A 14725-nucleotide genomic window follows, 5' to 3' on the forward strand; every position below is an offset into this window, starting at 1 on the left:
GCAACCATGACATCCGCACTTCCTGTGGCGGCAAAGCCGACACATGAATCGGCCCTTAGCATCTGGAAACGTGGAACATGGCCGCGTTTCGCGTTTTAAAACGTTCACGTTATAAAATGACACCCCAAGTTCTTGTTTTAGTTCTACTATGTTCCTGTTCTTTGTTCCTACTTTCTTGTGAAACGTTCACGTTATAAAATAACATCCCAAGCTCTTGTTTCAGTTCCACGTTCCTATTTTCTTGTGAGAACATGGTTGAAGATTAAGCCACGGTTGAACATGTCGTCCCTTTAGCCTTCGTCAAACTTGCGACGCCGTAGCATTGCTCAAGATGCCGCCAATGATGGTGGTGCCATTGGAGAGCCCGTGGTGCCGCAGACTCGCTGTGAAGCCATAATGACTCGGGAATTCGGGATGCCACCGACGGTGGCAGCGCCATCGAAGGGAGTGAGGCCGTAGTGGCGAGGTTTATCCATGTGCACGGGCACGGGCGATGGTGGCCACGGCGGCGCCGTCGAGATGGAACCCAGATGCCCAGAAGGCACGAAACTCACAAAAAACGACGGAAGGTGGAAGAGCAGCGTCGTGGTTCTCGCCGTTGCAGTCCTAGAGCTGTTGCCACTGAAGTTTTCTTCCTGGCTGGATCTAGCACGCTCTTCTTCACCCTCTACTGCTCCTACTTGGGTGAGCGCTAGCATTATGGCTTCTGCTACTACCACTACCAGTGATATAGTTCCTCTGCTGCTACCGCTATACGCTAGTTTAGCACCTGTTACTTTTGGAGCTCTATCCTAGACATCAAACAGTTTTTTTTAAAAATTTTATTTTAGCAAAAGACATCAAACAGTTTTTTTTAAGGAGAAGACGTCAAACAGTTAAGAGAGGTAAACTGAACTTTTTCCGAGCGCAATTCCACACAATTGGGCTAGTTGGGCCTCACTGGGCCTCTGTGCTCGATAGCCTTGCCCTTCTTCTCGAATCCACACAGACACAGGAGCAGAAGTTCCTCAAACGACACAGGAGCAGAAATTCACCGAAGCAACCCGCGAACCGTGTGTGTCTGGCTGGGACCTGGGAGATGGGAGGTTTCTCGGCTCTCGCCATGGCGGCGGTTGCAGAGCTGAGCCGATTGCGCCGGTCAGTGAGCCCACGTTTTCCTCTTTTGCTCGTCGAATCCGTGTATTCCTCGCGACGCTCTTCTCGCCTTCTTCTCGCCGACCCGTGACGGCAGCTGCCGGCTAGGGTTCCTGTTTCGAGTTCCTTAGTTTAGGGTTTGGCGCACTGGATAGAGCGCCAGTTGTGTTTGACTTGAAGTTGACGCGACTAGGAAATGTGTAGATGTGGAGAACCTAGTAGGGTAAGTTTTTTTTTCTCTAGTTTGTATGTGGAATGTTTTCTTTTCGGCTGGGCGTTTGAAGGAATGGTTGATTTATGAAGCTCTGTTCATACATTAAAGAGAAACAGTGGCGCACCCAGATATGGAGCGGTCTAGGCTCAAGAAGTTCTCTCTTCCCATCCGGGTAGAACAGGGTTGCGAATCTACTGTGGCCTAGTGGGCACTGATTTGTACTAACATGGCGTTTGGTTCATGGGAAATAGGAGTTGGGATAGGGAAATGAGGTGTAGGATAGATTTGAACCCTTGTTTGGATAATGGGATAGACTACAGAGAGAGAAAAAGGTGGGCGTGGAAAAGGAAAGGAGGCCTTTATCCCAGGGATCCTATTTCCTATCCCGACGGGAGGGGTGGGTTTGGATGGGAAATGCATCTGCGAACTCGTGGGCGGATGTGGGGTCCTGAATTGTCGCTGCGCTAGGTGTGATTTGCCGCTGGTGGGGAACAATAACCACCCACATCACAGGGAGTCCGTGAGGAGGGCGGCCTTGAGTCACATGGAGCTGGCCAGTGTCCGCCGCTGACTCCACGCGGCGCCGAACTAGGAAGCCAAGATCTCTTGCTCACAGAACTTGCCTGATGTGAACGTGGAGGGACCTAGAAGCTGGTGCTTGATGATGCTATACCTGAGCTTGATGGCAACGCCTGAGTTGCTGGCGGCTGCCAGTGAGTGAGGCCACCATGGCTCGGAGGCTCCACAGGTGCCCCTGGGGGCATGGTAGGTGTGGCCACAGATGCTGCTGCCGCCGGAGAAGGAGGATGGGCGGTGGGAGGAAGAAGGCGGAAGTTGGAGGATGTGGAGAAACGGTGCACTTCTTTTTCTATTCGTTTCTTCTTTCTGTGTTGACTTGATTTCGCTGGTTTTATCCCAAATCAGTCCAGTTGTTCCTGAACAAGGGATTGGGATATGGATATCATAACCCAAGCCATGACCAGGCCCCCCATAACCCATCTTATTTCCTATCCCTTTCCCAGTGCACATCTGAATGCCACCATGGTGCAAAGACTTTTAAACCCGTACGCTGCACTTGGCTGAGAGCCCTTCTCCAGCGATAGTTCTTACTATAGGTATAGTCACATAGGCCCCAAGGCCTGGTTTAGCAGTTGCATATTTGATCAGCAGCCTATCCATGCTTCTCTGGCATACTGCCACTACTCTGCCCCTAAGTTGGACAACTTGTATTATATGCGGCTTGGCACCCTTGCGCCAGAGCCTAGGGTCGCCAAAGTAGTCACAAGAATTCTGGGTCGACCGGGTTGAGGGACGGGGTCAAGGGACGCGGGTCGACACTTGACAAAAAAGTGGTACGAAGGGGGTATACCTCTGCGGTACGAGAACCAAATATTTGGTACATGAACCCAAAGCCTATGTGTCGATGACCCTGGTACGAACAGGGATGAAAACGGATCGGATACGGACGGATATCACCGATATTACATTTGTTTTCATATTTCTGTCTGGATTCGGATTCGAATACGGATAGTGTCAACTATGTCGGATAGGATACGATTGGATATCGACATCATAAATATACGATTTGAGTATTCGGATACGGATACGGTATCGGATGTTGGATATCCGGACTCGGATACGGACAGATCTCAACCCCTCTAAACGGATTCGGTTTCGAATACGGTCGAAAAATATCCGTACCGTTTTCATCCCTAGGTACGAAGCATGGAGTGTTGTATGTATTGCAGTGGTTGACTTGTTGTTTTTGGACACGTGGATCTGTTTGACTGTTTTCAATCTCTCGGTTTTGCATTTGACTTGTTGATTACAGTCTACATTAGGAAACAAATCGTATATAATTTTTTTTGAACCGATTCTCTTTTCCTTTTTTGAGACTATATACATTAGGAAACAAATCACAGGGTTTTTTTCACGGAGGGAAATGTCCCACCACATGCTACACTAATTTTCTCCTCCAAAAACTAAAAGGAAGCGCGTAACCTGTACAGTCTCATTAGAAAACAAATAGAAATTAGAGAAGCACATGCTCAGTCGGCGGGATCCCCTGTCCGCCATTCACGGGAATGAGGTGCGGTGGCTGTCTAGCCGCCGGCGAGCGAGTGACCAGTCACCAGCACCAGCATGGACGGCGGCACGGCGCCATAGAGCGCGGAGCGCCTCTGATTCGGTGCTGCCTCTGTCCTGAATCTTACCGTCGACAGAGATGCCAGCGATGTCACGGCCGGGCCAGCAGCGATGCCAGCGAGTGGCGACAACCTCAAGCCCCATCCATAAGCCTTCCTTCATCTGCATCTCGCCGTCTAGGATTGGGACTCGTCCCTTCTTGAACCGTGCTGCAATGGGGCGCGACCCATCCATAAATGGGACGTCAACCCATCTCGTACCCATACCTCGATTTGGGTCGGCGTACTTGGTAAGCGGTCCGCGGCTTCGTCCCCGAACCCTGTGACTATGGCCAAACCCTGGGCACTCCTCTGTATGAAAGGGAGATGCTAATGTGGTAAAAACTTTTTAATGCATAGATAATATTTTAGTACTTAAGAGAGTTAGAATTTGAAGTAGTCAAACTTTTAGAGCCCCCTGATTCTTCCTTTCTCATTGTTTGGTAGATGTTAGACAATAACCTTGGAAATGAGTGTAAATTACTGGGATGGTACCTTCTGTGCTAGTATGATATTTAATCTGAAAATAATCTCATGCAGTTGTTTATGTCTGTATGAGTCACTCTTTATTCGTCTTGGGTTCTCATTTGGTAATTTCTGTGCTGTATCTAATAATCTGATAAAGTGATAATCTCTGGGCAGAAACCTTTCCAAGAGGATTTGGTAGCGCTGCTGCATCCGCAGGCCAGATTGATTCCTATGGCTTCTGAGGAAACCAACTCAAAGAAGAAGAAAGAGGAGGAATGCATCATAAACTGCCTTCCAGGTGACCTCGTTGAGCGGATATTTTTTAGGCTTTCAGTGAGCACTTTGCTGAGATGCACTGAAGTCTGCAAGCAGTGGCACAAAGTCATCCGAGACCCACAGTTCATCACAGCACACCTTGAGCAAGCTCCCTGTTGTGCCCTCCTATTCTTTCCTCAAGAGTCGGTTCATGGCAAGCCCTACCCTAGTGATGCTATTGTCTTTGATGAAGGCTGGTCACAGTCAACAGTGGCCGTGCCAGTGATTGGGCCGGATGATTTTCTTTGCGGCTCATGCAATGGGCTTCTCTGCTTATACACAAAGGCATCAACAATCAAGATTGCTAACCTTGCAACCGGTGAATGCCTGCATCTTGACAAACCTATAAAAAATTTGAAGGGTGATCACTTCTCTTTCTACCGTTTTGGATTTCACCCCGTCACAAAAGAGTACAAAGTTACACACTTTCTTGGTGAGCATCACAACAATTCTAAAGGAACCTTTAATGTCATTCAAGTTTACACGCTTGGGAGTGACAAATGGAAAGATGTTGGAAGTTCTGAAGATCTAAGCTTAAGCTGTGTGAAGAACTCTGGTGTAGTGAATACCGATGGAGCGATGTTTTGGCTAACTGAAGATGCCGAAGCTAGCTGGAAGCATGCTGTTATATCTTTTGATCTAAGTGAAGAAAGTTTTGCACGGATACAGCTGCCAGATTCTACACTTGGAGGTTATCGTTGGTACTGGATCACAGAGATAAATGGGAAGGTATGTATAGCGACTGCCGAAGTCCACCAGCACCGGCCCAGAATGCTTTCTGGTAAGCTGCAGATCTGGACATTGTGTAGCAAACTAGAGTCAAGCTGGAGCTAGATGTACAGCCTTCGGTACACACATAATTACCTTCCGGGTCCACATTTTGTTCACTGGGATAAGATCATGATGCAGTCTATTTTAGGTGATCTATGTTCGTATGAGTTGTTTGGCAAGGGCTGTGGGACTAAGTTAAGCAAACGGGTGAAGCTGCTGAATTTCAGCCCCCACAAACCAGATAACGTGCAATCCTTTATATGTGTGAAGTCACTTGTAAGATTAGATGCATACAAGAAGGTTCGTATCGTGCATGGATCAAAACAGCAGGGTGGCTGGGGATTGAAGAAATGGGAGGCGGTGTAGAGAATGTGTGGAAAAAAGGTCTATAAGTTTGAGCCGAACTCATTGGTAAGTTGCCTATATTATCATTAGCCTTAACCGCTATGTTTGTTATTTATTATTTACAGATTGCTAAATTTTCTGTAGGCAGTTGCACAACATCTGGCCACAGCAGCCAAGAAGGTCTTGCAGCGTGTGCCAGATGAGGTGACTCAACAGCAAATAGCAATGGAAATCGATCAGACATTGCAGCATCTGCCAGATTTTTCTGATCAGGTAAATCTGTCGCGAAATGAAACTAGCAAATTTCCCTTTGTCTTTTCTGTTGAAAAAAATGGTTAATAACCACTGGAAGAGCAAAGACCATTATAACTAACGTGTTTGTGGGGAGTCCAGCATCGAAGGCCTCAGCGGCGGCTTAATTGGGTTGCATGGAAGCGGGATGATGAGAAGTTAGCAGCTCGTGTGAATAGATTAAAGGATATAACCAAGGTATAGTGTGCTCGCCTTTACTACCCAGTATTATCTTCGAGTCACTGAGGTATGTCAATTTGACAAAATTAACCTGCCTGTAGGCTATGGGGAAGGTAGCTGATGGCATCCACAGCGCTTTAAGTGATATGCTGAATCATCTTCAGGTAATGGTTCATAGGTTCCATGTTCCAAGTTATCAGTCTTTCTGCACGAGCTTGGTTGTTCCTTTTACTCGTTTATTTTGTGATCTGATCTGCCATAAGAAAAACAATCATGTCCTTTTAAAACACAAGGAAGATCAATTTCTGTTATCTCCTTTTGTTCAGAAGAACACACATAAATGTGCTTATTTTTGCATGTTAGGACTTAGGACTATACTTTAATTCCGAGACACGCTTTGGTATTTTTCTGTAAGTGCAATTGTTATGATATGACTAGTACTTGTTTGCCAACTTTTATGTGAGTCACTATACTTATGAATTTAACTCACATGAAAAAAGAAAACTCACGCCACTTTTATTTTTTAAATGCTATTATTCTGTCTCTATAAAAGGAATCGATCTCTTTACATGCTTGAATAACATGCTCTGGTATGAATTTCTATTCTTGAACAGATACAAGTCTGACATATTTTGTGCACTAATTGAGAACAGGAATACTTGCTACTTTTGCTGCTATTAAATTTATCTCATTCAAATGAAATTGTGTTGTGAACACATTCAAATGATATTGTCTTTATCAAACACATTCAAATGAATTTTTTATTCATATACATCTAGCACTGAGATATGTCAATTTGATAAAACTAACCTACTAGTAGGCATCGATGGAGGCAGATGATGGCCCAAGCTTTAATGCTCAATTGACGATATCCTGCAACTGCAGTCATGTTGAAATATGATGAACGCGAAGACTGGACAGCTTGAAATTCTAGACTTTTGTGTCTCTCGCGTTACTCTTGCTTCGTTTTCTTTTCTCCCTGGATTACTTAGCTCTTGCCTGTGGATTGTAAACCAATGATCCCATGTCTTCCTTATGTTTTTAAGCACTCTTTTCTCTAGGGATTACTTAGCTCTTGCATGTGGATTGAAAACCAATGATCGCGTGGCTTCCTTATAAAGCACTTTAATGTAGATATTCGTCAAGTAGTTCTTTTGAGCTTTCTGCTATGGAAATTCTCAATTTCGTGCTAAGTGCCATTGTCGCTCATGTGCTCATGATGTCATTTTTGCGTACAGCATCAGACGCACTTGCTACTCTGAAGGTTAACATACATCGAGTTTGTGCGAACCTCTTCAATTCAGTCAAAGGTTAATTTTATTTTCACAAAGATCCGCTCATATGGTTTTACTGCAACGGAAATTCTAACACGTGATGGCGCCCCTCGCACGTGCCTGCTCCCACGCAGCGCCGCCTCCATGGTCCCACGCCCTCCTCCCCGACGTGGCTCCTCCCTCCTCCCTCTGCAAGCACCCGGTGACCCCGCGCCTGCTCCTGAAGATGACGACGGAGACGGAGACGAAGGCACCGGTGACGGCGGTTTCGACGATGTAGACCGGTTCCTCCTCCTCCTCCTAGATATGAGCCCACCGGAGACGAAGACGACAGCGGCGGTGGCTAAGGTTCTGGCGAGCCTCTCCCCCTCTTTCTTCTCCAACTCCGGCAGCTATAGAAGGGGTCGGCTAGGAGGAGGCAGGTGGTGGGGATGGTGCCCGGGTGGTTTAGGGGCCCTAGAGGTGGTAGCGGCGGCCGGGCTAGGTCGCGGCGGAGGAGTCTTGCCGGAGTTGGAGAAGATGGTGGTGGGGGGTGGGGGAGGAGGGAGGGGAAGAAAGCGGCGGCTGTGGGCGCTAGGGTTCGTCGGAGCTCCGGCAAGCTAGGGCCGTGTGAACCCTAGCGTCCATGGTGGGGCGGTGGTCGGCGGCGGGGGTGAGGACGAGCAGGAATGGCGCGCAGAGTGGGGTCGAGGATGAGCGCGAGAACGAGGACGAGGTCCGATTGAGGAGCGCGAGGAGGTGGCAGAGAAGCAGGGGTGCGATGGGAGATTGAAGACGGGTCGCGCACTCCATCAACACGCGACACGTCGCACGATAACTTCATCCTTAGTGCAATAATATATTTATGAATCTAGTAATACCTAAAGTCGGAGTGCATCGCTCACTAATTTTCTTACAGAAATAGAGCATTCTGCTCAAGGCTGAGGACCAGGACTCCTAGATGGAGAAATTAAGCAACGGTTATCATTGCAGGGTTGCTGCCATCGGCTAGCTGAAGAACTGGACATCGCCTTCTGCGTGCTGTCGCTCGGCTTGTAATGACTTTTGTTTTTGTGACGCTGCTTAGAGGGAGTGTTAGAGAGTGAACCTGTTCCGTCAGCCTAAACGTTTCTGTTTGAGCCAATCTCTGGTCTACTTTACCTTTGTAAAGCTGGTATCCCCAGCATGAACTACTCTGTGGGCCAAATTGCAAACGTCCGGAGGAGTTTGAAAAAGAAGGAAAAACAAGTGTGGAGCTGCAAATTCAGGAGTGTTGGAACTTGGAAGAAGATTTGGAGCATGAGCTGCCCGACTTCCGGGGAATATCAAAGATTTTCCTATGAACTTTTTAGCCTGCCATTACGAATGACACTGAAGAAAGGAGGGACGGACACAAAATGTGTTGTATAAGCGTAGAGAAGCAAACGACCTAAGCTTACATTGTGATGAAACAGGCAGATGAGTTCTGCGGCATTCCCTCCTCTCTCTCTCTAAAAAGGTTTGTCAGCATATGTACTGAGTTAGCGAGCAACTGAGAATAGTCTCTAACTTGGGAAGATTGTCAAGCCTGAATCCTGATACAAAATTTCTGGTGTAATTTTCACTGAGAGTTTTGTTTTTCTGCTTGCAATTTTTACACATACTATTTCTTCACGCAAAATGCTATACTCCATTTTTTGGTTAAGTTTTCTGGATTGAGTAACAAAAAGTTACTGCAGAATGCAGAAGCTCGCAGCCAAAACGCAATTCCAGACATGAATGGATCAAATGACTACGCAGTTGGGCTAGTTGGGCCTCACTGGGCCTCTGTGCTCGATAGCCTTGCCCTTCTTCTCGAATCCACACAGACACAGGAGCAGAAGTTCCTCAAACGACACAGGAGCAGAAATTCACCGAAGCAACCCGCGAACCGTGTGTGTCTGGCTGGGACCTGGGAGATGGGAGGTTTCTCGGCTCTCGCCATGGCGGCGGTTGCAGAGCTGAGCCGATTGCGCCGGTCAGTGAGCCCACGTTTTCCTCTTTTGCTCGTCGAATCCGTGTATTCCTCGCGACGCTCTTCTCGCCTTCTTCTCGCCGACCCGTGACGGCAGCTGCCGGCTAGGGTTCCTGTTTCGAGTTCCTTAGTTTAGGGTTTGGCGCACTGGATAGAGCGCCAGTTGTGTTTGACTTGAAGTTGACGCGACTAGGAAATGTGTAGATGTGGAGAACCTAGTAGGGTAAGTTTTTTTTTCTCTAGTTTGTATGTGGAATGTTTTCTTTTCGGCTGGGCGTTTGAAGGAATGGTTGATTTATGAAGCTCTGTTCATACATTAAAGAGAAACAGTGGCGCACCCAGATATGGAGCGGTCTAGGCTCAAGAAGTTCTCTCTTCCCATCCGGGTAGAACAGGGTTGCGAATCTACTGTGGCCTAGTGGGCACTGATTTGTACTAACATGGCGTTTGGTTCATGGGAAATAGGAGTTGGGATAGGGAAATGAGGTGTAGGATAGATTTGAACCCTTGTTTGGATAATGGGATAGACTACAGAGAGAGAAAAAGGTGGGCGTGGAAAAGGAAAGGAGGCCTTTATCCCAGGGATCCTATTTCCTATCCCGACGGGAGGGGTGGGTTTGGATGGGAAATGCATCTGCGAACTCGTGGGCGGATGTGGGGTCCTGAATTGTCGCTGCGCTAGGTGTGATTTGCCGCTGGTGGGGAACAATAACCACCCACATCACAGGGAGTCCGTGAGGAGGGCGGCCTTGAGTCACATGGAGCTGGCCAGTGTCCGCCGCTGACTCCACGCGGCGCCGAACTAGGAAGCCAAGATCTCTTGCTCACAGAACTTGCCTGATGTGAACGTGGAGGGACCTAGAAGCTGGTGCTTGATGATGCTATACCTGAGCTTGATGGCAACGCCTGAGTTGCTGGCGGCTGCCAGTGAGTGAGGCCACCATGGCTCGGAGGCTCCACAGGTGCCCCTGGGGGCATGGTAGGTGTGGCCACAGATGCTGCTGCCGCCGGAGAAGGAGGATGGGCGGTGGGAGGAAGAAGGCGGAAGTTGGAGGATGTGGAGAAACGGTGCACTTCTTTTTCTATTCGTTTCTTCTTTCTGTGTTGACTTGATTTCGCTGGTTTTATCCCAAATCAGTCCAGTTGTTCCTGAACAAGGGATTGGGAGATGGGAGTTCTCTCGGCTCTCGCCATGGATTTCTGCTCCTGTGTGGATTCGAGGAGAAGGGAGTTCTCTCGGCTCTCGCCATGGCGGCGGTTGCAGGGCTGAGCTGATTGAGCCCCTTGCGTTTTCCTTTTTCCTTGTGGAATCCTCGCGACGCTCTTCCCTCCTCCTTCCCCCGACCCGTACGGTAGCTCACCTTGCACCACACATGGATCCCTGCAGAAGGTAACAAAACTGTGTGGGAACCTGCTGACGCGACTGCCTGACGGTGTACTTGCCGTAATCCCGACGGCGCCCTTGCCTTCCTCGATCTCCAGCGATAAGAGAAGTATAATAAGGGGCTATAAGCAGGGGCAGATCTGCCACCGGGGCGGAGCTCTAATGACGTAGCCAGGGTAGGCCTCCCCTCACCCCTCACCTCTAATAAAAATTTGAGCCATTAACCATAGGAAAGGAGGGACGGGAGCCTATAGGCGTTCTTGTCGCTCCTGACAGAGGTTGAAGACGAGTCGTGGTGCTGGTCTCCTTCATGGTCATTTTTGTGTGTATTTTAGTGACTCAATATGTGGAGTAGAGAAGCCTATTCACAACCCATTAAGAAGACCGGCTTTTTTCCTTGTCTTTCAGCCAATCGGTCACGGGAATAGGAGAGACGGGGAGTCATCGAGTCAAGGCGTCGAGCACGAGCAGAGCGGGCGAGCGGCGGCGGCGTGGCCAGGGCCAGCGCCGCAACGGACGAAGGTACCAGGGTCCCTCGCCCGGGCGAAGGCAGCAGGCCAGCAGCGGCCGCGCCGCGCAGCCACACATCGCAGGCGCCCGGGCAAGGGGCGTCGTGGCAGCCGGCGCGCCGTCAGCGGCAGCAGCGGCCAGGCGAGGCGGCAGCACCAGCACTAGCAAGGCAGCAAGCACCCAGCACCAAGCCACCAACAAGTATATACCGTATACATGTTCTTTTTCTTTAGATTTTTGCCTTTTGAACTTGAACTTTGTAATTGTTCAAAATTTGATTAAGATTTAATAAATTGCAGATTGTTCAAAATGTCCAATTGCACACATATATTTTCTGGTTCAAGTGGTACATCAACTCCAGGCACTAATGACAGCACAAATCAACCAATTCGGCGTAGAGTGGAGTTTAGTCAATCTGATGTAGTTGGTGATCCAGGAAATCGCATACCAATTGAAGAATATCCACATGAAATTAGAGACCAAGTAAGAAGAGCATATGCTTTGAGAGGTCCGACCCAACCTCGTAATCTTACCTTTGCTCGTAAATGGTAAAGTGGTCAATGGAGATCATTTCAGCAAACTTGGTTTGACGAGTTCGATTGTCTAGTGTATAGTGAGTTCAAGGATGCAGCTTATTGCTTATATTGTTATCTTTTCTTTGATCCGGGGAAGCCTAAAAAATTTGGTAGTTCTGTCTTTGCAAAGGATGGTTACACTAACCGGAAAAAAGGTAAGGACAATCTTAATCAGCACAACACTTGCAAGATTCACAATAATGCTAGGCTAAAGTGTGATGACTTTATGAACCAACGAACAAATGTGGCTAGAAAAATTGATGTAATTAGCGAGGAAGAGAAAAGATATGAATTTCGCTTGAACTCTTCTTTAGATGTAGCAAGATTTCTCATAATGCAAGGTGATGCTTTTCGTGGACACGATGAGTCCTCTACTTCCAACAACAAGGGTACATATAGAGAGATGGTTGATTGGTACAAAGATAAAGTTGAGATTGTTAAGGATACATACGATAAAGGTGCAAAAAATTGCACAATAATACCTCATCATATATAGAAGGACCTTACAAAAGCTTGTGCACAGGAAGTTATGTTAGTGATTATGGATGAGATTGGAGATAAAAAAAAATTCTCTGTATTGATTGATGAGTCCCGAGATGTATCAATAAAAGAATAGATAGCTGTAATTTTAAGGTTAGTAGATGACAACTCTATTTTTTTACCTCGACTTTTACTTGTACACTTATACTAACATGAAATAAAATATGGTTTGCAGGTTTGTGAATGATGAAGGGAAGGTGATGGAGAGGCTCCTTGGACTTCAGCATATTGAGAGTTGTACAACTACTGCATTGAAAGAAGCTTTGGTCAAAATGCTTAATAGTCATAAGCTACCAATCTTTAGGCTTCGTGGGCAAGGTTATGATGGAGCTTCCAATATGAGAGGTGAATTTAATAGTGTGCAAACATTGATTCGAGATGAAAATCCTTATGCATTCTATGTGCATTGTTTTGCCCATCAATTGCAATTAGTGGTTGTTACTGTTGCAACTTCTACTCCAGCCATTGTAGATTTCTTTAACTATGTTCCTTTAATAGTCAACACTATCAGTGCATCTTGTATGAGAAAGGATGCCTTGCTTGCAAAGCATCATGATGTGTTGTTAGAAAAGTTAGAGAGTGGGGAGATTATCACTGGAAAAGATTTGAACCAAGAACGTAGCCTAGCAAGGCCTGGAGATACTAGATGGGGTTTACATCTTAAAACTTTACTTCGTATTTTGGTGATGTGGAAACCTGTCATAGACATTCTTGAGATAGTAAAGAAAGACTCTGTTAAACCAACAAGTAATGGTGGAGCATTTGGTTTAATTGGTAAAATGGAGAGCTTTGATTTTGTGTTCATAATGCATTTAATGATAGAATTGTTAAGCATCACAGACGGTCTATCACGTGCTTTATAAAGGAAGGATCAAGACATTGTTGAGGCAATGCAATTGATCATAGATGTGAAAGAGCGGTTGCAGGATATGAGGGACAATGGATGGGATCCCTTATTTAAAAGAGTGAAAACATTCTGTAATAAGAATGAGATTGAAGTGTCAGATATGGACAAGAAAATAAATGCTAGAGGGACATCTACACGTAGAAAGCAAAAGGTAACAAACGCGCACTTCTACCATGTTGAGGTTTTCCTTGCTGCCATAGATGCCATTTTGTCTGAGATGAATCATCGATTTGGTGAAGTTAGTTCAGAATTATTAGTATGCATGGCTTGTCTTAACCCAAGGAACTCCTCTAATTTTGATGCGAATAAACTTGTGAGACTTGCTGAAATTTATGCTGTGGATTTTGATGTCGGTGACCTTCTTTTGCCTGGTCAACTGAGAGGATTTGTTAGTCGTGCTAGAAGAACTCAAGACTTTCTTGGATGTACAGAGCTTGGAAAGGTTGCTGAAATTATGGTCAAGACTAAAATGAACACATCTTATGGATTGGTGTATCGGCTCATTGAATTAACATTAATTCTTCCAATGGCAACAACTTTAGTTGAGAGGATATTTTCTGCTATGTCTATTGTAAAGACAGATTTGTGTAACAAAATAGATGATGAATGGCTCAATGACTTAATGATATGCTACACTGAGATGGAGATATTTAGAAGCATCAAGAATGACAAAATCATAAACCGATTTGAAGACATGAAAACCCGGCGTATGTTAGTGCCTCAGAACAATTTAGTGGTATGATATATGTTCTCTTCTACCTTTAAAACTTTGAAGTTAAATACTTGAAATTTGTGTCACTAATTTTTTTTCTTGTATAGATTGCTTGTAATGATTCATGAAGAATACGACAGCGTGAATGCGTCATCATCTATCGATCTTTTGTTGGTTAGTTCTAAAAATTGTATCTTTTACTTCTTCTTATGCGTTTTATGATGCACTTTCGATTGTTTATCATAGTTATCAGGTAAAAGGTTTAAAACTGCTATATCTTAGCTTTGTATGGGATATAATTGAGTGAAGTTGGTCTAGCTCTCTTTGACCTAGCCCCTCCTAAATATTTTTTCTAGATCCGCCACTAGCTATAAGTAGGTTGTTGTAGGGTTGAGATGACGGACTAGAGGGAGGTGAATAGTCCTTTCTAAAAAAATTAAATGCGTCGGCTAACCAAAATAAATGCGGAATTAGAACTATCAATCTAGCCAAGACTACGCCCCTCTATCTAAATTTTCTAGCACCTTGGAAAAGATTCTAATCAAGTAACTAAGGTACTGGACTAGCTAGAGCTTACCTAATCAATGCTAGAAGCAAGGTCACACAAACCTATGCAACTAGTACTCAAGCAACTGGGGAGCTCCTACACATGCTAGTAGCAAAAGCACAAAGCTCCTAAGCTCACTAGCAATGCTCAATAACAAGACTACACAAGCCAAATTAGAGAGCACAAATAACTTAGCTACATAAGCTAAGCAAGGCAACTAATTTACAACAAAAGTAAATTAGTTACACAAGGGAGCTACTTTTATGCTACTCAAGCAAGAAGGTAACTAGCAAGCTAAACAAGCTAACTAATTATAAGAGTAACTACACAAGCACAATATATGAAATGTAAATACAAGCTTGTGTAAAAGGGAATGCAAACCAACGGGAAGACAAGGATGACA

General features: G+C 45.9%; 2 pseudogenes; both read left to right on the top strand.

The window, feature by feature from the left end:
• Window positions 1–1149: 1149 nt before the first annotated feature.
• LOC136546433 (F-box protein At3g07870-like) lies at window positions 1150–7465 on the top strand (annotated as a pseudogene).
• A 1598-nt stretch (window positions 7466–9063) lies between these two features.
• On the top strand, window positions 9064–14092 carry LOC136546434 (uncharacterized; annotated as a pseudogene).
• The last annotated feature ends 633 nt before the right edge of the window (window positions 14093–14725 follow it).

This window comes from Miscanthus floridulus, chromosome 3, assembly GCF_019320115.1.
Source record: "Miscanthus floridulus cultivar M001 chromosome 3, ASM1932011v1, whole genome shotgun sequence".
Lineage (NCBI taxonomy): Eukaryota > Viridiplantae > Streptophyta > Magnoliopsida > Poales > Poaceae > Miscanthus > Miscanthus floridulus.